Raw genomic sequence first — 25,159 nt, forward strand, 5'->3', positions numbered from 1 at the left:
AATAAGATAATCATAATTTCTATAAACTACCATATGAAATTAATAATTATACTCAATGGCCAATTTCAACAATCCAGTTTTATTTCTATAGTTCTGTCTTCCAAAAGAACCTCTAACTGTAAAACAAAACACAGAATTCAATCCTGGCCACAATGTTCAAGTTAGATATAATTCTCTCTTATCAGAGACACTTATCTTAAAATTAATGACTTCCTGCAAAATAATATCCAACTTCCTTAACATGAACTTTGAGGCCTCCCTCCCATGATCAAATATTTTCAGCCTTATTTCCCATATATAGTCCACACTCTCCAAACACGCATACAGTGCCTAAGTCATACTGGATTACTCACTTATCCCTTCCATTTTTCTCTACACACATGTATGCACAGACACCCACATACATACACACACGCACACATGTGCATACTTTCTCTCTACCCCACCTCTCTCTTTCTCTCTCTCTCTCTCTACTTTTTCTCACCTCTGTACTTTCCTTTTCTCCTACTGTTCCCTGTGCTGGTATATCTTCCCCTATACCACTGTATATACCCCCTAGAATCAGTGTGCTATCTTGAAAAGGGGTTCTTGTCAGGTAACTCTGGTTATGATCCAGCTCTTACTTACTAGCTGTGTGTGACCTTTAACAAGTTCCTTAACCTCTCTGAGCTTCAGTTTCCTCACAGGTATTACGATTAAATGAGACAATATATGCACAATCCCTAGCACACAGAAAATAATCAAGTAAGTCAACTGAACACTTACTTTCTCTTCAATTAGATCTAACTCAAATGTTCTCTCTTCCATAAAGCCATCTCTGATAGTTAAAATTAATCACTATCTCCTCTTCTTCTAAACCATTTTTACTATATGAATTTGTTGGCAGTCTTAATCCATATCTTATTATTTTATGACTTCTTGCATAACGTCTTCATCCTTCACAAGACAAAACATCCTTGAAAAAGTCACTAGAGTTATACAACCTTTGTGTTTAGGTGATAATTGTCTTTGAATTTTAAAAGCCCTCCTTCCCTTCCAATCTACCACTTTCAAAAAAAGCCTAAATACCAATTATAATAACAATAGCTTATATTTATTTTATATTTCCTCCTTTCTCTTGAACCTTCCAACTCTTCTTCCTCATGGCCATTCTCAGCTGATGGTATTACTTCCTATTACATGGAAAATCAGAAGGCAGATTCCACAAGCTCCTAACATAACATCTACTGACTTACCTGTAACTGTACCCACAGAGTCTGCCTTCCCTTATTACTATGAATAAAGAATTTGTGTTTCTAAGGTCAACTCCTCTACTTGAGCACTGGAATCTATCCTCTCTTGCTTACTCAAGGAAATTTTTCCATTACCAATTGTTTTCTTTTCCACTCAATCATCCCATCATTACTAAATGCAGTGGTCAATTATCAATCATCTCATTTGGCCCATAAGCATCATTTAATATTGTTACACTCTTGAAAACACTTTTTTCACTAGGTTTCCACACAGAGGTGTGCTGGTAAATATTTAAAAACTAGTTCAGATAAAAAAGAAAACATGTGCACCTACACGCACATGAGTTTGTTATAATTTTAGTGACACAAGGATGTATAGCAACCAGTCTACAAATAATAACAAGATATACAATCTTTAATTGTAAATTCCATTAGTCAGTTGATTCTCAATAATATTTTTATTGCTTTTTACCAAATTATTATATTCATAGCCAACTTAGGGTTGTAACTGATGAATGAATAGTTCCAACATAAATGTGGTTTATGTTGCCATGTTAATTAATAAAATGAAAATAAAACAACAAAGATAGTTTTTGTGAAAACCTCACTCTATCAATTATGTTATTTGTTTGCTGAATCGATAATAATTTTTGAATAGTGGACAAATATTTCCTCAATTTCTGTACTAATCTCAAAGTAACAGCAATGACACAAAATGCTTTTAACTTGTGCTTAAATTATTAACATTTACTTTATCACTTTCTTATCAGCAAAACAATAAATCAAACTCAAATTTGCAGCATTTGCAATTTGCAAAGTCTAAATATTCCCACCATGGCCAATTTCAAGCTACCAACATGATGTCTCTGAACACGGATCTGGGAAACAGATGCACAGCAGCAAACCATTATGTAGCTTATCTACCGCAAAGATACAATCAATGTAAATAACTCAAGAGCAGACATGGTATCAAAATGAAAAATAATTAAGAATTGATGACTGTTGAGTATTTATTACTTTTTAATATAATTTATGTAAGTTTATGCGTAATTATTTTTATTAGAGATGGGGTTTCCCTACATTGCCCAAGTTAGTCTTGAACTCCTGACCTCAAGCAATCCTCCTGCCTTGACCTCCCAAAGTGCTGGGATTACAGGCATGAGCCATCATGCCTGCCTGGCCCACAGTGTATGCATAATTTTTAAATGGTTGCATTTAACTTTTTTTTTTTTTTTTTTTTTTTTGAGATGGAGTCTCGCTCTGTTACCCAGGCTGGAGTTCAGTGGTGCGATCTCGGCTCACTGCAACCTCCACCCGCAGGAGCAATTCTCCTGCCTCAGCCTCCTGAGTAGCTGGGACTACAAGTGCATGCCACCACACCCAGCTAATTTGTGTATTTTTAGCACAGACAGAGTTTCACCAAGTTGGTCAGGATGGTCTTGATCTCTTGGCCTTGTAATCCACTCGCCTCAGCCTCCCAAAGTGCTGGGATTACATGTCTGAGCCACCGTGCCAGCCTCAACATTTTTTAAATGGCTGTATTTTCTTGCAAATTTGCTGAGAATTTAATGATAAGCTCTTGCAAGCTGATATGAGCCATCTCCAGCACACCATTATTTCCAAGGCAGCACTCTCTCCCAGATTGTCTTCCTACTTGATGGATGCCCTTTCTCAATCACATTTATTAGTTTCCCCTAATTTCTCAATGAGGGTTTAGGATGTTTAGGGTACCTCTAAACATGGTAAGACTTTCTTTCTTTAATCTTACTCACTGGGTAATCTTACCCAGTCTCCTTGATAATCTTACCTAATTCCCTAGCTTTAAATATTATCAGCACCCTCAAGACTTCCAAATTTATATCTGTAGCTCAGAACATTCCCCTGAATTCCAGACTCATATCCAACTGAATGCTCAATGTTTCCATTTGGATGTCTAATAAGCATCTCAAACTTCACTTGTCAAAACTGAACTCCAGATCTTATCTACCTACCCTCAATCTGCTTCTCCTCCAATGTATCTCCATCTTTCATCCTTCTAATTATTCAGGCCCAAATTCCTGAAGTCAGCATTCATTCTTTTCTCTAATTCTCTACATCTATCCATCAGTAAATCCTATGGGCTCCAACATCAAATTATATACAGAACCCCATCACTTCTCCCTACCTCCAGTGCCACCACCCTGGCACAACCCATCATCATCTATCCCCTACATTACTGCAATAACGTTCTACTAGTTTACATGCTGTCACCTTTGCCCTCCTGTAGTCTTTTCTCCTTTTTTTTCTTCTTTCTTTGTTTTTTTGTTTGTTTGTTTGTTTTTTGTTTTTGTTTTTGTTTTTTAAGCAGGGTCTCTCTCTGTCACCCAGATGGGAGTGCAGTGGTGCAATCACTGTGCATTTCAGCATCAACTTCCCAGGCTCAAGTGATCCTCCCGAATCATTTTTTGATTTTTGATTTTTTTGTAGAGATGAGGTCTCACTATGTTGCCCAGGCTGGCCTACAGTCTTTTCTAAACACAATAGCCAAAAATATCCTTTCAAGTCATCAACTAGATTATGGCATTCCTCAACTCAAACCCTCAATGTCTCCCCATCCCACTCAGAGCAAAGGCCCACCTCTCTGACTTCAGCTCTTAGACCTCTCCTCTTGCTCAATCTACTCCAACCACAGTATCTCAGCTCAAACATTCCAAGAACTCTCCAAATCATGGCCTCTATACTTGTGATTCTGCCTATAACACTCTTCTCTCAGGTATCCATAAAGCTTGCTCCTTCACTTCTGTTATCTCTATGCTTATATATCATCTTAGCAGAAATAAATGTGGATGAACAGAGAGCTCACTCCAATTTATGTTAACAAAGAATGGTGATATAAATGTACGCTAATATATTTGCATAAACTTTAATTTTTAAAAATGATTTCACACTTTACTTGCATAATGTTTTCAACAACTCTGAATCAAGGACAAATATTTTAATCCCCATTTTGTCAATAATTAAACAATCAGCAGTTTCCTTGAAATAACAGTGGCTCACTTTCTAACCTATCCCTACCCACTATTTACAAATATAAATAGTTACATTACTTACCATTGTAGGTGATCAACAATACAATAACTATACTATACCTCCCTCTCTACTTATATGTATCTGTGGTCTCTAATCATGTAATTACCTCTAGTGCCCAAAGCTTTAGTCTTTTTCATTTCCTCATTAAAGTCTGCTGACATTTTTTTGGAAAACCTACTAAGTGCTGAGCACCTTTTTCTTTTCTCTTTTTTTTAATATAATTATAACTAAAGCCTTTTTTTTTTTTTTTTTTTTTTTTTTTTTTTTTTAGCTTCTGTGGCATTGTTGTAGGTATTACTTTAGTCGTTTATTCTTCTAAAGGGCAATTCTTGGCCAGGCATGGTGGCTCACGCCTATAATTCCAGCACTTCGGGTGGCCGAGGTGGAAGGATTGCTTGAGGCCAGGAGTTTGAGACCAGCCTGGGCAACACAGCAAAACCCTTTCTCTACAACAAAATTTTAAAATTAGCCAGGTGTGGTGGTGCATGTCTGCACTCCCAGCTACTCAGAAGGCTGAGATAGGAGGATCATTTAAGCCCAGGAGTTCAAGGCTTCAGTGGGCCACGATCCTGCTACTACTGCACTCCAGCCTGGGCTACAGAGTGAGACCCTGTCTCTAAATAAATAAATAAAGATATAAATAAATAGATAAATAAATAAATAAAATACCCTGTCTCTAAGTAAACAAGAAAAATGAAGAGCAATTCTCAAAAATGTATTAACAATATTCCCCCAAACACATCTACAAATATAATTAGGTAAGTAAGGGGAATTTCGTTCATTTAGCATGTATTTATTCAGAAAATACTGTATTGATTCAAAACAGCTAGACGTTTTCTAAACCAGCAGAGCTTACTATGCCTCTCATCTCTGTAGGATAAAAATTTGACACATAAAACGAAACACTAAAATATTTTTAAAAGGTTGTATATAATCAAGTCTCTATTAGACAAGTTAGGCTTTCACACACCAGCATCTAGGGCTGGAATCGTGGCTGCCCTTTTATGCTTCTTTTGATTATTGAGAATGATCATCACCTGGAGTCAATTCTATTATGCCCTTCAGCTCTCTGTACTCAAATCCTTATTTCTGGCTAATGAAAGTTTGAAAATAATCTAAAAAGGACAAATTAAACAAATGAAACAAACAGCAAGGATCTTTTCATACAAATTAAAAATCCCTAACCTAATCTCCATAAATTGAATAAAGTGAAAAGTTGAGATAATTATTCAAGCAAGTCAAGATTCATATTTTAATTGATGTTCAAATAACCAAGTGGAGAATTTTTCACCTAAATTGCCTCAATTCTCCTGTTTTCTTCATTAAACTCTACCTTCATATGACTCCTGAGTCTACAAAAAACAACAACAACAACAACTAAATTTGGATTACAGGCACAGGAGGAAATGTGGGGGCAGGGAGAATCACTTTTTAAAATAAGAAATTTTTGCATGAAATATGCAACCAAGGGATAGTGAATGTTACATAATTAGAACTGTAGGTAATCATGTGTCTGTTAATTAAGGTTCAACTCTATTGTACATGGTTTAAGAATAGCATCACCAGAAAGTTATAAATAATTTGGGACAGGTAATTTAAGTTTGAAACAGTAATTGGCAATAGTGCTAACAAATGAACTTTTAGAGAAAAGAAAAGGATGATACAAATCATTTGCCATGGCTTAAAAAATGAAGAATTACAGAACATACAGTGGTATCATTAGGAAAACATATATCAAAGTATAATAGAGAAAAGGTGAATGTAATGGACAAATCTTGGAAAGTACAGCATTTAGAATAGTGAAAATATTTTACATAAATCTATTTAACATATTTACAGTTTAAAAAGAACTTTTAAATGCATTATCTTATCTGATTCTCACCACTGAGAAGTCATATCTATTTCACATGAAACTGAAATTCAGAGTGGCTTGTCCAAGATCACAGAGCTACTAAATAACAGACTTGGAGCTTAATCCAAAAGCTTTTGATTCCAAGTATAGTGCTGTCTCCACAATACCACCCTTAATCCTCCAGAAATGGAGTTGAGCATGTTTTTGTGGAAAAAATAAAATAAAACTTGACCAATCAGACATAAATCGTATCACTGAATTTTAGAATCTAGGGTTAAATGTTGAATCACAAATTTTCACATTTATTCTTTTAATTTGAATTTGTATTTGTAACATATAAATAAAAATGATCCTACCTTTATAAGTCTGGTAGAGAGAGGAAAAGGTTATTTCAGCCATTAATCAAGTATTTATTGACTATCTTACTACAGTCCTGACACTGGGAACACAGTACTGAACAAAACAGGCAATAGTCTACCCTCACAGAGATTTTAGTCTCAAAATAAAGATAATTAACTATAAAATTTCAACAAAGTGAAAGATTAAAACAGAGCATAAGAATGCTATCATGGCCGGGAGTGGTGGCCTACGCCTGTAATACCAGCACTTCAGGAGGCCGAGGCGGGTGGATCGTCTGAGGTCAGGAGTTCAAGACCAGCCTGACCAACATGGTGAAACCCTGTCTCTACTAAAAATACAAAAATTAGCTGGGCATGGTAGTGGGCGACTGTAATCCCAGCTACTTGGGAGGCTGAGGGAGGCGAAGGTTGCAGTGAGCTGAGATCGTACCACTGTACTCCACCCTCGCTGACAGACAGAGACTCTATCTCAAAAAAAAAAAAAAAAAAAAAAAAGGTATCATAAAGTACCAGGTACCATGGGAGCAGAGAATTAGGTTGATGCCATACGTACAGTGTTAACAAGTTTGGCCCTATACCCAAGGGTAGAATGACAAGCCATGGACGATTTTTAACTGAAGGAGAAAATGACCATTTTTTAGATTTAGGAAGATTAAGAATAGTATGATATGTATCCATTAAAACAAGCAATAACAATTAGACTTTTTTCATATTTTAAATATATCTATTTTCAAAATTGAATGATCACATTTTTATCATTACTTATAGACATTATGACTAGAAAATGAAAGTGAGAGGTGAACCTGGCTGGGCTTCTGCATCAGGTGGAGACTTGGAGAACTTTTCTGTCTAACCAAAGGATTGTAAATGCACCAATCAGCGCTCTGTGTCTAGCTAAAGGATTGTAAATGCACCAATCAGTGCTCTGTGTCTAGCTAAAAGTTTGTAAACGCACCAATCAGCACCCAGTAAAAACAGACCAATCAGCACTCTGTAAAATGGAATAAGCAGCTCTCTATAAAATGGACCAATCAGCAGGATGTGGGTGGAGCCAAATAAGGGAATAAAAGCAGGCCCCCTGAGCCAGCAGCAGCAACCCAACCCACTCAGGTCCCCTTCCACACTGTAGAAGCTTTGTTCTTTTGCTCTTTGCAATATATCTTGCTGCTGCTCACTCTTTGGGTCCACACCACCTTTATGAGTTGTAACACTCAGCACAAAGATCTGCAGCTTCACTCCTGAAGTCAGCGAGACCACAAACCCACCAGGAGGAACGAACAACTCTGGACACACTGCCTTTAAGAGCTGTAACACTCACCGCGAAGGTCTGCAGCTTCACTTCTGAAGTTGGTGAGACCACGAACCCACCAGAAGGAAGAAACTCCAGACATGTCTGAACATCAGAAGGAACAAACTCCAGACACACCATCTTTAAGAACTGTAACACTCGGCCGGGCGCGGTGGCTCAAGCCTGTAATCCCAGCACTTTGGGAGGCCGGGACGGGCGGATCACGAGGACAGGAGATCGAGACCATCCTGGCTAACATGGTGAAACCCCGTCTCTACCAAAAAATACAAAAATCTAGCCGGGCGAGGTGGCGGGCGCCTGTAGTCCCAGCTACTCCGGAGGCTGAGGCAGGAGAATGGCGGGAACCCGGGAGGCGGAGCTTGCAGTGAGCTGAGATCCGGCCACTGCACTCCCACCCCAGCGGCAGAGCGAGACTCCGTCTCAAAAAAAAAAAGAACTGTAACACTCACCTCGAGGGTCCGTGGCTTCATTCTTGAAGTCAGCGAGACAAAGAACCCACCAATTCTGGACACATTTTGGTGACCACGAAGGGACCATCGCTTATCACCAAGCAGTGAGACTATCACCCATCACCAAGCAGTGAGTACCATCAGACCCCTTTCACCTGCTATTCTGTCTTCTTTTTCCTTAGAATTCGGGGGCTAAATACCAGGCACCTGTTGGCCAGTTAAAAGTGACTAGCACAGCTGCTGGACTAAAGACACGGGTATCAGGCTTTCTGGGAAAGGACTCTCTAACAATCCCCAACTCTTCGGAGTTGGGAGCATTGGTTTGCCTGGCACCAGCTTCTGTTTTTCCTGTACTATTGGGCTGAGCCAAGGGTTGACAGAGAGGAAAGCCATTCAGCTCCGGGGTCCCGATGACAAGTTTGTTGACCCTGCAGCCATGAGCGGAACTCTCAAAGGCATGTCACCCAAGCGAGGCTTGCCCATCTACCCCGACCCTTGCCCCCTGGGTCATAACACCTGCCAGACAAACTTCCTCTTGCCTCTCTTCTCTGAGGCTAGTCCTGCTTATAAAAACCACTCACTCTCTCTGGTGCTTTTCTAGTTTCTCCTAGAAAAGAATGATTCCTAGTATAATAAGGAAATAAGTAAATAAGAATGATTTCTAGTATAAACTCCAGGACTCTGTTACCTTCTTTTGCACCTGGGCTCACCAATCAGAAAGACATAATTTTTGCCTAAAGCCCCATCGTAGGGGGGACTATCTGGAATTTTAGAATCCCTCCTCAGACAAGCAGGCCTTAAAAAAGCTATTCCTGAAGCTAGGATATGGGGAGCCTCAGAAATTGTATCCTACCTATTCATATAAGTGAGGAAAAAAGGCAACACTCTTCCAACTCTGGAGATTCCTCCCCTCCTTCAGGGTATGGCCCTCCACTTCATTTTGGGGGCATAATATCTTTATACGACAGGGGCAAAGTCCCAATACTAACAGAAGAATGCTTAGGACTCTAACAGGTTTTCAAGAATGCATCAGTAAGGGCCAATAAATCCATTTTTTCTCAGTCCTATTTGTGGTCTAAGAGGACAGGCAAGGGTGCAGGTTTTCAAGAATGTATCAGTAAGGGCCACTAAATCCGACCTTCCTCAGTCCTCCTTGTGGTCTAGGAGTAAAACTAGTGTTTCTGCTGCTGCAATGATGAGTGCAACTATGCCGATCGGCACCGTCCAGGGACTGTTGTGGGTTCTTGGGCAGGCAGAGAAACAAACCAAAACCATGGGCGGTTTTGTCCTTCAGATGGGAAACACTCAAGCATCAACAGGCTCACCCTTGAAATGCGTCCTAAGCCATTGGGACCAATTTGACCCACAAACCCTGAAAAAGAGGTGGCTCATTTTTTTCTGCACTCCAGCCTGGCCCCAATATTCTCTCTCTGATGGGGAAAAATGGCCACCCAAGGGAAGTATAAATTACAATACTATCCTGCAGCTTGACCTTTTCTGTAAGACGGAAGGCAAATGGAGTGAAATACCTTAGGTCCAAGCTTTGTTTTCATTGAAGGAGAATACACAACTATGCAAAGCTTGCAATTTGCATCCCACAGGAGGAACTTTCAGCTTACCCCCATATCCTAGCCTCCCTACAGCTCCCCTTCCTATTAATGATAAGCCTCCTGTAATCTCCCCAGCCCAGAAGAAAATAAGCAAAGAAATCTCCAAAGGACCACAAAAAAACCCTGGGCTATCAGTTATGTCCCCTTTAAGCTGTAGGGGGAAGGGAATTTGGCCCAACCCAGGTACATGTCCCTTTCTCCCTCTCTGATTTGAAACAGATCAGGGCAGACCTGGGGAAGTTTTCAGATGATCCTGATAGGTACACAGATGTCCTACAAGGTCTAGGGCAAACCTTCTATCTCACTTGGAGAGATGTCATGCTATTGTTAGAACAAACCCTGGCCTTTAATGAAAAGAATGTGGCTTTAGCTGCAGCCTGAGAGTTTGGAGAACCTGGTATCTTAGTCAAGTAAATGATAGAATGAAAGCTGAGGAAAGGGACAAATTCCCTGCTGGTCCCAGTATGGATCTCCACTGGAACCTTGACTCAGATCATGGGGACTGGAGTTGTAAACATCTGTTGACCTGTGTTCTAGAAGGACTAAGAAGAATTAGGATAAAAACCCACGAATTATTCAATTATGTCCACCACAACTCAGGGAAAGGAAGAAAATCCTTCTGCCTTCCTCGAGAAGCTACAGGAGGCCTTAAGAAAATATACTCCCCTATCACTCGACTCACTAGAGGGTCAACTGATTCTAAAAGAAAAGTTTATTACCCAGTCAGCTGCAGATATCAGGAAAAAGCTCCAAAAGCAAGCCATGGGCCCTGAACAAAATCTGGAGGCATTATTAAACCTGGCAACCTCAGTGTTCTATAATAGGGACCAAGAGGAATAGGCCCAAAAGGAAAAGTAGATCAGAGAAAGGCCACAGCCCTAGTCATGGCCTTCAGACAAACAAACCTTGGTGATTCAGAGAGGTCAGAAAATGGAGCAGGCCAATCACCCAGTAGGGCTTGTTATCAGTGTGGTTTACAAGGAAACTTTAAAAAAGATTGTCCAATGAGAAACAAGCTGCCCCCTCATCCATGTCTGCTATGCTGAGGCAATCACTGGAGGGTGCACTGCCCCAGAGTGCAGAGGTTCTCTGGGTCAGAAGCCCCCAACGAGTTGATCCAACAACTAGACTGAGAGTGCCCAGGGCAAGCGCCGTATCATGTCATCACGCTCCCTGAGCCCCGGGTACGTTTAACCAATGAGGGCCAGGAAATTGACTTCCTCCTGGACACTGGTGCGGCCTTCTCAGTGTTAATCTCCTGTCCTGGATGACTGTCCTCAAGGTCCGTTATCATCCAAGGAATTCTGGGACAGCCTGTAACCAGGTATTTCTCCCATCTCCTCAGTTGTAATTGGGAGACTTTACTGTTTTCACATGCCTTTCCTGTTATTCCTGAAAGTCCTATACCCTTATTAGGGAGGCATATATCAGCCAAAGCTGGAGCTACCATCTACATGAGTATGGGGAACAAGTTACTCATTTATTGTCCCCTACTTGAGGAGGGAAATCAACCCTGAAGTCTGGGCATTGGAAGGATAATTCGAAAGGGCAAAAATGCCCACCCAGTCCAAATCAGGCTAAAAGATCCCACCACTTTTCCTTAACAAAGGCAATATCCCTTAAGGCCTGAAGTTCATAAAGGATTACAGGATATTGTTAAACATTTAAAAGTTCAAGGTTTAGTAAGGAAATGCAGCAGTCCCTGCAACACCCGAATTTTAGGAGTACAAAAACCGAATGGTCAGTGGAGACTAGTGCAAGATCTTAGACTCATCAATGAGGCAGTAATTTCTCTATATCCAGTTGTACCCAACCCCTATACCCTGCTCTCTCAAATGTGAGAGGAAGCAGAATGGTTCACTGTTCTGGACCTCAAGAATGCCTTCTTCTGTATTCCCCTGCACTCTGACTCCCAGTTTCTCTTTGCCTTTGAGGATCCCACAAACCACACGTCCCAACTTACATGGACGGTCTCGTCCCAAGGGTTTAGGGATAGCCCTCACCTGTTTGGTCAGGCACTGGCCCAAGATCTAGACCACTTCTCAAGTCCAGGCACTCTGGTCCTTCAGTATGTGGATGATTTACTTTTGGCTACCAGTTCGGAAGTCTCATGCCAGCAGGCTACTCTAGATCTCTTGAACTTCCTAGCTAATCAAGGGTACAAGGCGTCTAGGTAAAAGGCACAGCTTTGCCTACAGCAGGTCGAATATCTAGGCCTAATCTTAGCCAGAGGGACCAGGGCCCTCAGCCAGGAATAAATACAACCTATACTGGCTTATCCTCACCCTAAGACATTAAAACAGTTGTAGGGGTTCCTTGGAATCACTGGCTTTTGCCAACTATGATTCCCCGGATACAGTGAGGTGGCCAGACCACACTGTACCCTAATCAAGGAGACCCACAGGGCAAATACTCATCTAGTAGAATGGGAACCCTTGTTCCCAGAGCAAGATGGCCGAATAGGAACAGCTCCAGTCTCTAGCTCCCAGTGCGAGTGACACAGAAGACTGGTGATTTTTGCATTTTCAACTGAGGTACTGGGTTCATCTCACTGGGGAGTGCCAGACAATCAGAGCTGGTCACCTGGTACAGCCCAACTAGCGAGAGCTGAAGCAGAGCGAGGCATTGCCTCACCTGGGAAGCACAAGGGGGAAGGGAATCCCTTTTCCTAGCCAGGGGAACAGAGACACACAACACCTGGAAAATTGGATAACTCCCACCCTAATACTGCACATTACCAAGGGTCTTAGCAAATGGCACACCAGATTATATCTCACACCAGGCTGGGAGGGTCCCATGCCCACGGAGCCTCCCTCATTGCTAGCACAGCAGTCTGCGATCTAACTGCAAAGCAGCAGCAAGGCTGGGGGAGAGGCGCCTGCCATTGCTGAGACTTAAGTAGGTAAACAAAGCCTCTGGGAAGCTCAAACTGGGTGGAGCCCACAGCAGCTCAAGGAGGCCTGCCTGCCTCTGTAGACTCCACCTCTGGGGACAGGGCATAGCTAAAGAAAAAGCAGCAGAAACCTCTTCAGATGCAAATGACCCTGTCTGACAGCTTTGAAGAGAGCAGTGGATCTCCCAACACAGAGGTTAAGATCTGAGAATGGACAGACTGTCTACTCAAGTGGGTCCCTGACCCCTGAGTAGCCTAACTGGGAGACATCCCCCACTAGGTGCAGACCAACATCCTACATCTCACACGGTGGGGGACACCCCTGAGACGAAGCTTCCAGAGCAAGAATCAGACAGGAACATTCACTGTTCAGCAATATTCTATCTTCTGCAGCCTCCGCTACTGATACCCAAGCAAACAGTATCTGGAGTTGGACCTCAAGCAATCTCCAACAGACCTACAGCTGAGGGTCCTGACTGTTAGAAGGAAAATTAACAAACAGAAAGGACACCCACACCAAAACCCCATCAGTACGTCACCTTCATCAAAGACCAGAGGCAGATAAAACCACAAAGATGGGGAAAAAGCAGGGCAGAAAAGCTGGAAATTCATCTCCCCCTCCAAAGGAACGCACCTCATCATCAGCAACGGATCAAAGCTGGACGGAGAATGACTTTGATGAGTTGAGAGAAGAAGACTTCAGTCCATCAAACTTCTCAGAGCTAAAGGAGGAATTACATACCAAGTGCGAAGAAACTAAAAATCTTGAAAAAAGAATGGAAGAATAGATAACTATATTAATCAATACAGAGAAGGACATTAACGAACTGACAGAGATAAAAACCTTGACATGAGAAATACGTGACAAATGCCAAAGCTTCAGTAACTGACTCGATCAACTGGAAGAAAGAGTATTAGCAATTGAGGATCAAATGAATGAAATGAAGCAAGAAGAGAAGTCTAAGAAAAAAGAGGAAAAAGAAGAGAACAAAGCCTTCAAGAAGTATGGGATTACGTGAAAAGACCAAATCTACATCTGATTGGGGTGCCTGAAAGTGAGGGGGAAAATGGAACCAAGTTGGAAAACACTCTTCAGGATATCATCCAGGAGAACTTCCCCAACCTAATAACGCAGGCTAACATTCAAATTCAGGAAATACACAGAACGCCACAAAGATACTCCTCAAGAAGAGCAACTCCAAGACACATAATTGTCAGATTCACCGAAGTTGAAATGAAGGAAAAAATGTTAAGGGCAGCCAGAGAGAAAGGTCAGGTTACCCACAAAGGGAAGCCCATCAGACTAACAGCAGATGTCTCAGCAGAAACTCTACAAGCCAGAAGAGAGTGGGGGCCAATATTCAATATTCTTAAAGAAAAGAATTTTAAACCCAGAATTTCATATCCAGCCAAACTAAGTTTCACAGGTGAAGAAGAAATAAAATCCTTTACAGACAAGCAAATACTTAGAGATTTTGTCACCACCAGGCCTGCCCTACAAGAAATCCTGAAGGAAGCACTAAACACGGAAAGGAACAACAGGTACCAGCCATTGCAAAAACATGCCAAAATGTAAAGTCCATCAATGCTAGGAAGAAACTGCATGAACTAACGAGCAAAATAACCAGCTAATATCACAATGACAGGATCAAGTTCACATATAACAATATTAACCTTCAATGTAAATGGACTAAATGGTCCAATTAAAAGACACAGACTCCAAATTGGATAAAGAGTCAAGACACATCAGTTTGCTGTATTCAGGAGACCCATCTCACATGCAGAGACACACATAGGCTTAAAATAAAGAGATGGAGGAAGATCTTCCAAGCAAATGGAAAACAAAAAAAAGCAGGGGTTGCAATCCTAGTCTCTGATAAAACAGACTTCAAACCATCAAAGATCAAAAGAGACAAAGAAGGCCATTACATAATGGTAAAGGGATCAATTCAACAGGAAGAACTAACTATCCTAAATATATATGCACCCAATACAGGAGCACCCAGATTCATAAAGCAAGTCCTTAGAGACTTGCAAAGAGACTTAGACTCCCATACAATAATAATGGGAGACTTCAACACCCCACTGTCAACATTAGATAGATCAACGATACAGAAAGTTAACAAGGATATCCAGGAATTGAACTCAACTCTGCACCAAGCGGACCTAACAGACATCTACAAATCAACAGAATATACATTCTTCTCAGCACCACACTGCACTTATTGCAAAATTGGCCACATAATTGGAAGTAAAGCACTCCTCAGCTAAATGTCCAAGAACAGAAATTATAACAAACTGTCTCTCAGACCACAGTGCAATCAAACTAGAACTCAGGACTAAGAAACTCACTCAAAACCGCTCAACTACATGGAAACTGAACAACCTGCTCCTGAATGACTACTGGGTACATAATGAAATGAAGGCAGAAAAAAAGATGTTCTTTGAAACCAATGAGAACAAAGATAAAACATACCAGAATCTCTGGGACACATTTAAAGCAGTGTGTAGAGGGAAATTTATAGCACTAAATGCCCACAAGAGAAAGCTGGAAAGATCTAAAATTGACACTCTAACATCACAATTAAAAGAACTAGAGAGGCAAGAGCAAACACATTCAAAAGCTAGCAGAAGGCAAGAAATAACTAAGATCAGAGCAGAACTGAAGGAGATAGAGACACAAAAATCCCTCCAAACAATCAATGAATCCAGGAGTTGGTTTTTTGAAAAGATCAACAAAATGGACAGACTGCTAGCAAGACTAATAAAGAAGAAAAGAGAGAAGAATCAAATAGACGCAATAAAAAATGATAAAGGGGATATCACCACCGACCCCACAGAAATACAAACTTATGCTGCACTTTGGGAGGCCAAAGCAGATGGATCACTTTGAGCTCAGGAGTTTGAGACCAGCCTGGGCAACATGACGAAATCCCATCTCTACTAAAAATACAAAAATGAGCTGGGCATGGTGGCGGGTGCCTGTAATCCCAGCTACTCAGGAGGTTGAGGCAGGAGAATCACTTGAACTAAGAAGGCAGAGGTTGCAGTGAGCTGAGATCACACCATTGATCTGCAGCCTGGGCAACAGAGTGAGACTCCATGTCAAAAAAAAAGGATAACGAATTGCATCTTCAGCTGAATACTGAATTATGCATCATTCCAGTATTATTTATCTAGAAAAATAAATAAATAAATAAAATTCAGAATTTAAATAGTGGAGAATATGTATGGCCAGATTTAAAGCAGACCTGAAGACTGCAATCATTTTGTATACATTAGATGATTTACAAATTACTTTAGCATCTTTGGAGGAGAAATAATATTAATAAGAAATGTTACAATCTGTTTTTTTAAAAAACAAACAAAAAACACATACACGCATGGCATCTCCTATCTGTGATCAAATGCATCATTGCTATATCTGGGCAGGCTTGTTCTAGAAGATGACCAGGAAGCTGAACCCAAACCACAGATGGAAGGAGACTCTTGACATTTCTCCTCCTGGAACCCACACACCCCCCTTTAAAATGCATTCAGATGATAAGCATTTGTACAGCAGTTTCTTATCTACAAAATAATTTTTATATGGTCTAGGTATCTTGATTTGATCCTTACAATAATCCTAAGAGATATTATTGTACACTTAAGTTTTAACAGGAAAAATCTGAAGCTCTGTTGATTTTCTTAATGTAGCCAACTGATGGTAAAAGCTAGATTCCAATCCTGGGTTCTCCTCTACTGTACTATGATGCCAATCACTTGTTCAAAGACTACCACACTCATACAGTAAAAAGGAAAACATCAGACAAGCTTCTGGTTCTAATTCCATCACTAACTAGCTTTCTAGAAGTGAAGTTCATATATATTATCATATTTGATGAGAAAAAGAAACAGCATATAGTAAGAGGAAAAAAGCATTAAATCCCTTTTTAAAAAGAAAACAAGTTCAGAAGAATTACATGATTTTCACAGGGTCTTCTGGTGGCATCATCATAAGGCAAGTAAACTCTATTTTACACGCGGGAGATTGGTACTTTGAGATATTAAAACTTTTTTCTGCCTAAATTTTCCCATTTCCTTTTTTCTCATTCCAGCAGATAACTGGTTCCTTACTTTATTGCCTCAGGGGCAGTATATGCCAGGACAAAAACTAGAAGGAATTTTTAAATAATTCCAGTTTTGCTTTCCAAAAACCTAAGCCCTCAGAATAAAAGAAGAGTTTGTCAGAGATGAAAAAGAGACTCTCAGGTACAGGCAGAGAAAGGGACTTCTCCTAGCCCCTTCACAGTGTAGAAAGAAATTGACCCAGGTGAAGAAAACAGAGAAGAGTCTTTGGATCTCAAGGCATCAGGGATCTAGGCTCTACTTACTGGCAACATTGCTTGGAAGGCAGCAAGACCCAAGAGGAATGGCATCATAATGCATCTAGGCAAATAGAAATACAGACATTCTAGAAAAAAGTAAAAGTCTATGACTCGGACATATCAAATCTCTGTCAGACCAGACCAGAAAGAGCTATCTAGACACAACAACTCACATGTCAGAGGTAAGCTGTTTTATATAGATGATTGACAACCAGAGGACACTCCCATTCCAGGTAAAACCCCACCTTAACCCCAGGGAAGTGGGGAAAACTTCAAAAAGGATGAGTTATTTTGTCTGCTACTCAGTTACTAAGAGTAAAGGTGAATTATAGAAAATAAATGGATACTTCTAACATACCTAAATTTATAGACCAAGTCCAGCTCACTGATTATCTGATCTTGTCCCTTCTTTTAGTAGTCAAATCTTCTGACTACTGTTCTAGATTTTTTCCACCACATCTCTGCTATTGATGATGATGATAATACAGGATGGGATGATATAGTTCAAGACCAAAAAATAAGAAAAATAAATAATGATCTGAAACAGCCTCTTGCCATTTCCCACATTGTCTGGTAAACTTCTATTCATCTTCTGTATCTCATCTTAAATATTACATCTTCCCTAGTGGCACTAAGTGTTCCTTATCTGTTTTCTTGACACAGAGTGTTAACCTCACCACACAGCATTGAAATTGCCTGTTTTCACATCTGTCTTCCTAATACATTTTAAGATTCATAAAGGCAGAGACTGAAAATCATTTGCTCTTTCAAACATGCATCTGGCACAGTGCCTGGCACATAGCAGGCACTCATAATACACCTTTGTTGAATGGATAAATGACTGAATAAATAAATGAAAGTAGAGTCATTGCCTTAAATATATACACCAGTTTACACCATATATACACAAGTTTACCTTTTAAAGAATTTTAGCTTATTACCTATGAGAGATGCTTAAATAGAACAGAACTTAACAGGTTTATTCCAAGTATTACCATGCTTTTAATGATAAAGATGTCACAGTTCTCCAAAATGATAGGCCCGTGATAGAAGTTACAAAATTGTATCCTAAATTAGGGCCTCAGTGGCTAGCAAAATGGTATCATCAGAAGAAATGGGTTACAAAAATCTTACCCATAATCTTTGAAAGTTTAAATTTAATAATTCATTTTCACAGGATTTTCTACCTTATACTATACCATTCCTCTTGATCTTAAATCCTAAAATAAATGAGGTCAGGAAAATTGTTTCATAATAAAGGTGATTTGGCCATAATTCTTGAAATAGCTTTGAAAACTTATTAAAATTGAACCCATGCAGAAAGCTTATTAGTTGGAATTCAGAATGACTAACTGGACAGAAGAGACTGGATAAAACTCATGATCCTTTGCTGACAAAGCATCCTACATTGAGGATATAGAAATGCTTGTGTCTTAACTGCCATAAATTTCTGGGCAAGAATTGTAGCCAGGGAACATATCTCCTTCCCTCAATTAAAAAATCTCTCCTTTATGCTAAAAAATATTTTATAATCACTGACATGGTAACATAGTAAGTATTAAGAAATAAGCATACAAAGAGAATATGTATTTAAGAAAGCATAGTATTCATATATTTTATAGAACAGTGAGAAATTTATTTATTGACAAAGGTATGAATGAACAGAATGCCTTACTCCAACGTTTTAAAAACCCAATGTTTATCCCAGGCAAATTAACACAGAAACAGAAAACAAAATACCTCATGTTCTTATAAGTGGGAGCTAAGAATTGGGTACACATGGACATAAAGACAGGAACAATAGATACTACACAAGGGACTAGTGGGGCAAGGGCTAAAAAACCACCTATTGAGTACTATGCTGGATACCTACGTGACAGACTCATTCATATCCAAAACCTCAGCATCACGCAATATACTCATGTAACAAATCTGCACAGGTACCCACTGAATCTAAGAAAAAGTTGAAGTTTTAAAAATAAATAAATAAGTAAAATCCAATGTTTTGTGCATATCTCACTGACTAGATTCTTCTACCCAAAAAAGTAACCAATAATAGACCTAAGGGAGAAATCAAATATTCTATCACAAATAAAAACACTTGAGCAGATTTCCAAAAACCTAGAAGTTCACACATTTTCTAGTATCAAGTCATTGGCATGTGATTTGCACTCTCCCAACAGATATGTAAAATAAAATCAATTAACAGATCATTTTATCTCTATGTCTATTCATTGCTTCATAGCATACTCCTAATTAGTAGTTAAACACAAAAAATATTATTCTATTTATCGTTTCAGAATTCATTCCATTTACGACTCCTGGGTTAAATTTTTTACAATATCAAGAGTCTATAGCTCATCCAAGGTCAAAATGGTCCCTACAGGGAATTTCTTTTAAAATAAAAAAGATATGGGATACCCAGGCTGGAGTGCAGCGGCACAATCATAGCTCACTGCAGCCTCAAACTCCTGGGCTCAAGCAATCCTCGAGTCTCAGCCTCCCAAGTAGTTGGGACTATAGGCACATGCCAACAAGCCCAGATAACTTTTTTAATTGGCGAATTTTAAATTAAAAAAAAAAAAAACTTTAGTAAATTATCTATTTTACTTTGACTTACAGAAAATGCAAAAGTTTGAAAACTGTGTTTCCCCATCCCTCTCTAGGATGATTCAGTGCTTAATTCTTTTGAGTTTGATGGCTGTGAAGAGATTTTTTTTAAAAAACTTGAAGTTTTGGAAAATAGAAAAAACATCTATAGCCATGTGCAGTGGCTCATGCTTGTAATCCCAGCACTTTCGGAGGCAGAGGCGGATGGATCACCTGAGGTCAGGAGTTTGAGACCAACCTGCCCAACATGGTGAAATCCCCTCTCTTCTAAAAATAAAAAAATTAGCGAGGCATGGTGGCAGGCGCCTGTAATCCCAGCTACTGGAGAGGCTGAGGCAGGAGAATCACTTGAACCAGGAGGTGGAGGTTGCAGTGAACCAAGATTGTGCCACTGCACTCTAGCCTGGGCAACAGAGCAAGATTCCGTCTCAAAAAGAAAAAGAAAAGAAAAGAAAAGAAAAAAAAAAAACTCTCCATATATTACTGGTATGGCAAACATGAAAACCGAAATACAAATTTGGTAAAATGTATGCAAAAGGAATAAATAGCCACACAAGGCCACTCAATGAAGTCAGGTACAGGCATAGTTCATTTTATTGCACTTTGCTTTATTGCACTTTGCAGATAACATGTTTTTCACAAATTAAGTTTGTGACAACCCTGTGTCAAGCAAGTCTATCACTGGCAATTTTCCATAGGATGTATTCACTTCATGTCTCTGTGTCACATTTTGGTAATTCTCACAATATTTCTAACTTTTTCATTAGTCTTTTGCTACAGTGATCTGTGATCAGTGATCTTCGATGTTCATTGTAATTCTTTTGGGGCACCACAAATCACAAATCACAGCTGGTGACTTTAAGTTGAAGCCAATGCTCATTTACCCTTCCAAAAATTCTAGGGTCTTTAAGAATTATGCTAAATCTATTCAGTCTATGCTCTAAAAGTAGATCAACAAAAGCCTGGGTGACAGCACATCTGTTTACAGCATGGTTTACTGTACATTTTAGGCCCACTGTTGAGAACTACTACTCATTGACAATGCACCTAGTCACCCAAGAGCTCCAATGAAGATATACAAGGAGATTAAAGTTGTTTTCATGCCTGCTGATACTACATCCATTCTGCATGCCACGGATCAAGGAGTAACTTCAACTTTCAAGCCTCATTATTTAAAAAATACATTTTGTAAGACTATATCTGCCACAGTGATTCTCTGATAGATCTGGCCAAAGTCAATTGAAAACCTCCTGGAAAGAATTCATCATTCTATATGCCATTAAGAACATTCTTGATTCACAGGAGGAGGTCAAAATATCAACATTAATGGGAGTTTGGAAGACATTCATTCCAACTTTCATGGATGACTTTGAGGGATTCAAGTCTTCAGTAGAAGAAGTCACTTCAGATGCAATGGAAATAGCAAGAGATCTAGAATTAGAAGATGTGCCTGAAGATGTGACTGAATTGCTGCAATCTCATGATAAAACGTGAATGAATGAGGAGTTCTTACGGATAAGCAAAGAAAGTGGTTTCTTGAGACGAAATCTACTTCCAGTGAAGATGTTGTGAACATTGTTTGAAATAGCAACAAAGGGTTTAGAATATTACATACACTTAGTTGAAAAAGCAGCGGCAGGGTTTGAGAAAACTGATTCCAATTATGAAAGAATTTCTACTGTGGGTAAAATGCTGTCAAACAGCATCTCATGCTACAGAGAAATCTCTCATAAAATAAAGAGTCAATTGATGTGGCAAACTTCACTGTTGTCCTATTTTAAGAAATTGCCTTAGACATCCCAACCTTCAGCAATCATCACCCTGATCAGTCAGCAGCCATCAACACTGAAGCAAGACCTTCCACCAGCAAAAAGAGTCCTACTCGCTAAAGGCTCAGTGGATCATTAGCATTTCTTAGCAATAAAGTATTTTTAATTAAAGTATGTACATTGTTTTTAGACATAACACTATTATAAACCTAATGGACTATAGTATAGTATATACTGTATTGTATACAACAAATATTTTGGTTTCCCAGTGCATATATACCATACTATACAATATATTGCATATATGCATCGGAAAACCAGAATATTTGAGTAGCTTGCTTCGTTGTGATAATATGCCTTATTTCAGTGGTCTGGAACCTAACCCGCAATATCTCTGAGATATACCTATACATATTTCCCCCCTTATTGCCTCTGAAAAAAAATTATTTTAAGAACTTAAGAAAAACTAGAGATGAAAAGAAAGTATACCCAGATAATGAAAAGCAAATGTAAATTAGTAAGATACTATCAAACCAGAAGTTGAGCCATAAGGTGCAGGAAACAACGAAAGAGAAAAACTTTGAACAGGGAAAAAATAAGCAGGAGAGTCATAAGGTCCTCTTCCCCAGAGGAAAAAAAAAAACAGAAATTACATTTTTATGAAGTATACAGTCAACCAAAAGCAAAGAGATAATTAAAGAACTGTGAGTCCAGGAAACAGTAATCTCAGTTTCAAGGGTGACTATGAGATATATGGCAATATCATGTCTTAAGATTCTAAGGCCAGGCATGGTGGCTCATGCCTGTAATCCTAGCACTTTGGAGGCTGAGGTGGGTGGATAACGAGGTCAGGAGTTCGAGACCAGCCTGGCCAACATGGTGAAACCCCATTTCTACTAAAAATACAAAAATTAGCCAGGTATGGTGGCACATGCCTGTAATCCCAGCTACTTAGCAGGCTGAGTCAGAAGAACTTGCGTGAGACAAGATCATACCACTGCACTCCCACCTGGGCTACAGAGCAAGACTGTCTCCAAAAAAAAAAAAAAAAGATTCCAATTACACAACATTCTTCAGGTTCCTTTGAAAGCTATAATGTCAAAACATATACATATAAAAAGATAGGACTTAGCTTTCAGTACATGATAAAAAATATGTTTATATATATACTCCATTATATCACTGAGAACCATTGCAAAAAAAAAGAATTCAAAGGAAATAAAGGGTCATACAAATAAATAATATCAGACAAACTTATATACCAGTTTAAAGGAAGCTCAGAAGACAAGAGGACTTTTTTTTTTTTTTTTTTTTTTTTTGAGACAGAGTCTCGCTCTGTTGCCAGGCTGGAGTACAGTGGAGCGGTCTTGGCTCACTGCAACCTCCGCCTCCTGGGTTCAAGCGATTCTCCTGCCTCACCTCCCAAGTAGCTGGGATTACAGGCACACGCCACCATGCTGGCTAATTTTTGTATTTTTAGTAGAGATGGGGTTTCACCATGATGGCCAGGCTGGTCTTGAACTCCTGACCTCATGATCCACCCGCCTTGGCCTCCCAAAGTGCTGGAATTACAGGCGTGAGCCACTGCACCCAGTAACAGGACAATTTTTTAAAACACCAAAATGAAATGAACATCTATCTTAAAGTAATAAAGGCATTGATTTTTTCCACATATTTAATGACAATGAGGAGAACAAAAAGTGTTCAAAAAGGAAGATGCATTGTACTAGAAAATTATATTAAAGCACACTTTTATCCTTAAAACAGCAACTTTCTGCTGTAAAACACAAGAAATGACATAACTATCATTAACTTTTATTTCTTACATTAACCCAATAGGAAATCTACCAGATCAATTCAAGAAGACTTGTTAAAACAGACCCTTATAACACACTATGGTCTTGCATCATATCAGAGAATACTAATACAACTTATCCTGAATTGGTCCTAAATTTTCACAAATTAAAATATGTTCAAGATTATCCCAAGGGCTCACTTGGCAGCAAATCCAGTTACTACTATAGATAAGAGAATCTTGAATGAAAAGCAACTGTTGAGGGAAAAAAAACTATCCAACAGGGAAACAGAAGAGCCTTCTGTTGATAAAACTGAGATCTGTAAAAATGCGAAGAGACTAGAGCGAGAGAAGTAGAAAGTAATGTCATAAAGCAAACGAGCAGTTAACATGGGGTTTGAGGAACAGTAGTTTCAGTTTACCCAAGAGCAGTCCAGAATGGCATCTAGAAATGGGCTTAGTGAGATGTCACACCCATTCCCAATTCCCACCATGGTTGCATGGTATCAATAAAAGAATCTCCTCTCTCTTTGACAACAATATACTAAATAAATACCAAATGAAAATCCATCTTATGAAAATTTCACACTTTAATGAGAATATGTTCAACAATGAATAAACACTTGGCTCAGTGGGGATAGTTATTGTTTAGAATCACATTAAGTCTAGCTCTTTCATCATGTCTACCACATGAAACAATGAAGAGAGAAAAAGACTCAAGGTGACAGAGGACAGTGATCCCTGCAGAATAAATCTAGGTTAAACTTAAATATACTGTTCTTATATTAGGTAAACAGTAGAGATAGTAAGCATAGCCAATGAAAAATATAACACACACATTATAACTTGTTTGGCTAGTTGTCTACAATATTCAAGAATATGTATCATAATACTAACAGTTTTAAGAGATTAAAAGCAAGATACATTGTTTCTCTAGATCAGTTTATAAGGAAAACTATATAACATATACTTTGGTATCACAGAAATATACACTTGTTTTTCTAATTAGAACTTGTTGATTCCTTTAAAAATTCAATCCATCAGTCAATTTATGGAAGAAGGAAAGAAGAAAGGGAAGGAGGGAGGCAAAGGAAGAGAGAAAGAAGTAGGCAAAGGAGGAGACGAATACTTCTAAAGTATTATAATTTCAGCAATGTATCAGCAATTTCTGTAACAGTTTTTTAAAGGGAAGAACTTTTAAGAAACTCAGTTTATGGGGTTTAGAAACATTAAGTTCTAAAATTTCTAACTAAACCTGCTTAGTCAAGTTTTATCTAGAATATCAACTGAGCTTCCTCCTCCTCCTTCCTATATATCGTTTATCTCTTTCTCTCTCTCTCCCCCTTCCCATTCTGTCTCCCTCTCACTCTTTTCCTCTCTCTCACACACAGACACACATATATATGTGTTTAATTCCATTATTAGTTCAAAATAAGGTAATCCAAAAGAAACTGTCTAGAGAAATGGTAGAAAGAATAAAAACACACATCAACTTAATTATGTCAAAGAGCCATATCGTTTATTGGCTACACTCCCAAAACCATTCTTATTCTCGATAAACCAATTGTGTCTGGTCTGGACAGGTGTGGCTCCAAAATCTCACAGAGAGTTTACTTCTGTCAGTGGTATTATTAGAAACAGCAAGGGGAGGAAACAATCTCAATCTTAAATCTCAGTGTGCAGAAATCACAGTTCTAGGTAAATATCAGCTTGGATAAGGCATCTCAGTGATTATAATTTTCCTCAACATCCCTAACAAATCCACAGGTAGAAGAATAAAACACCATGCAGAGATAAGTTCCACTTTAACCTGCAATTCACCCAGAGCTTTGGTTTCAGATTGTA

The 25,159-nt window shown here is 39.1% G+C and overlaps 1 protein-coding gene across 3 annotated transcripts in view; it reads right to left on the bottom strand.

The window, feature by feature from the left end:
• The window catches only part of DLG2 (discs large MAGUK scaffold protein 2), a 2,237,713-nt gene that overhangs the window by 2,209,853 nt on the left and 2,701 nt on the right, over nt 1-25,159 (bottom strand). The window lies entirely within an intron of this gene.

The sequence above is a fragment of the Piliocolobus tephrosceles genome, chromosome 13 (assembly GCF_002776525.5).
Source record: "Piliocolobus tephrosceles isolate RC106 chromosome 13, ASM277652v3, whole genome shotgun sequence".
In the NCBI taxonomy this organism is placed as follows: domain Eukaryota; kingdom Metazoa; phylum Chordata; class Mammalia; order Primates; family Cercopithecidae; genus Piliocolobus; species Piliocolobus tephrosceles.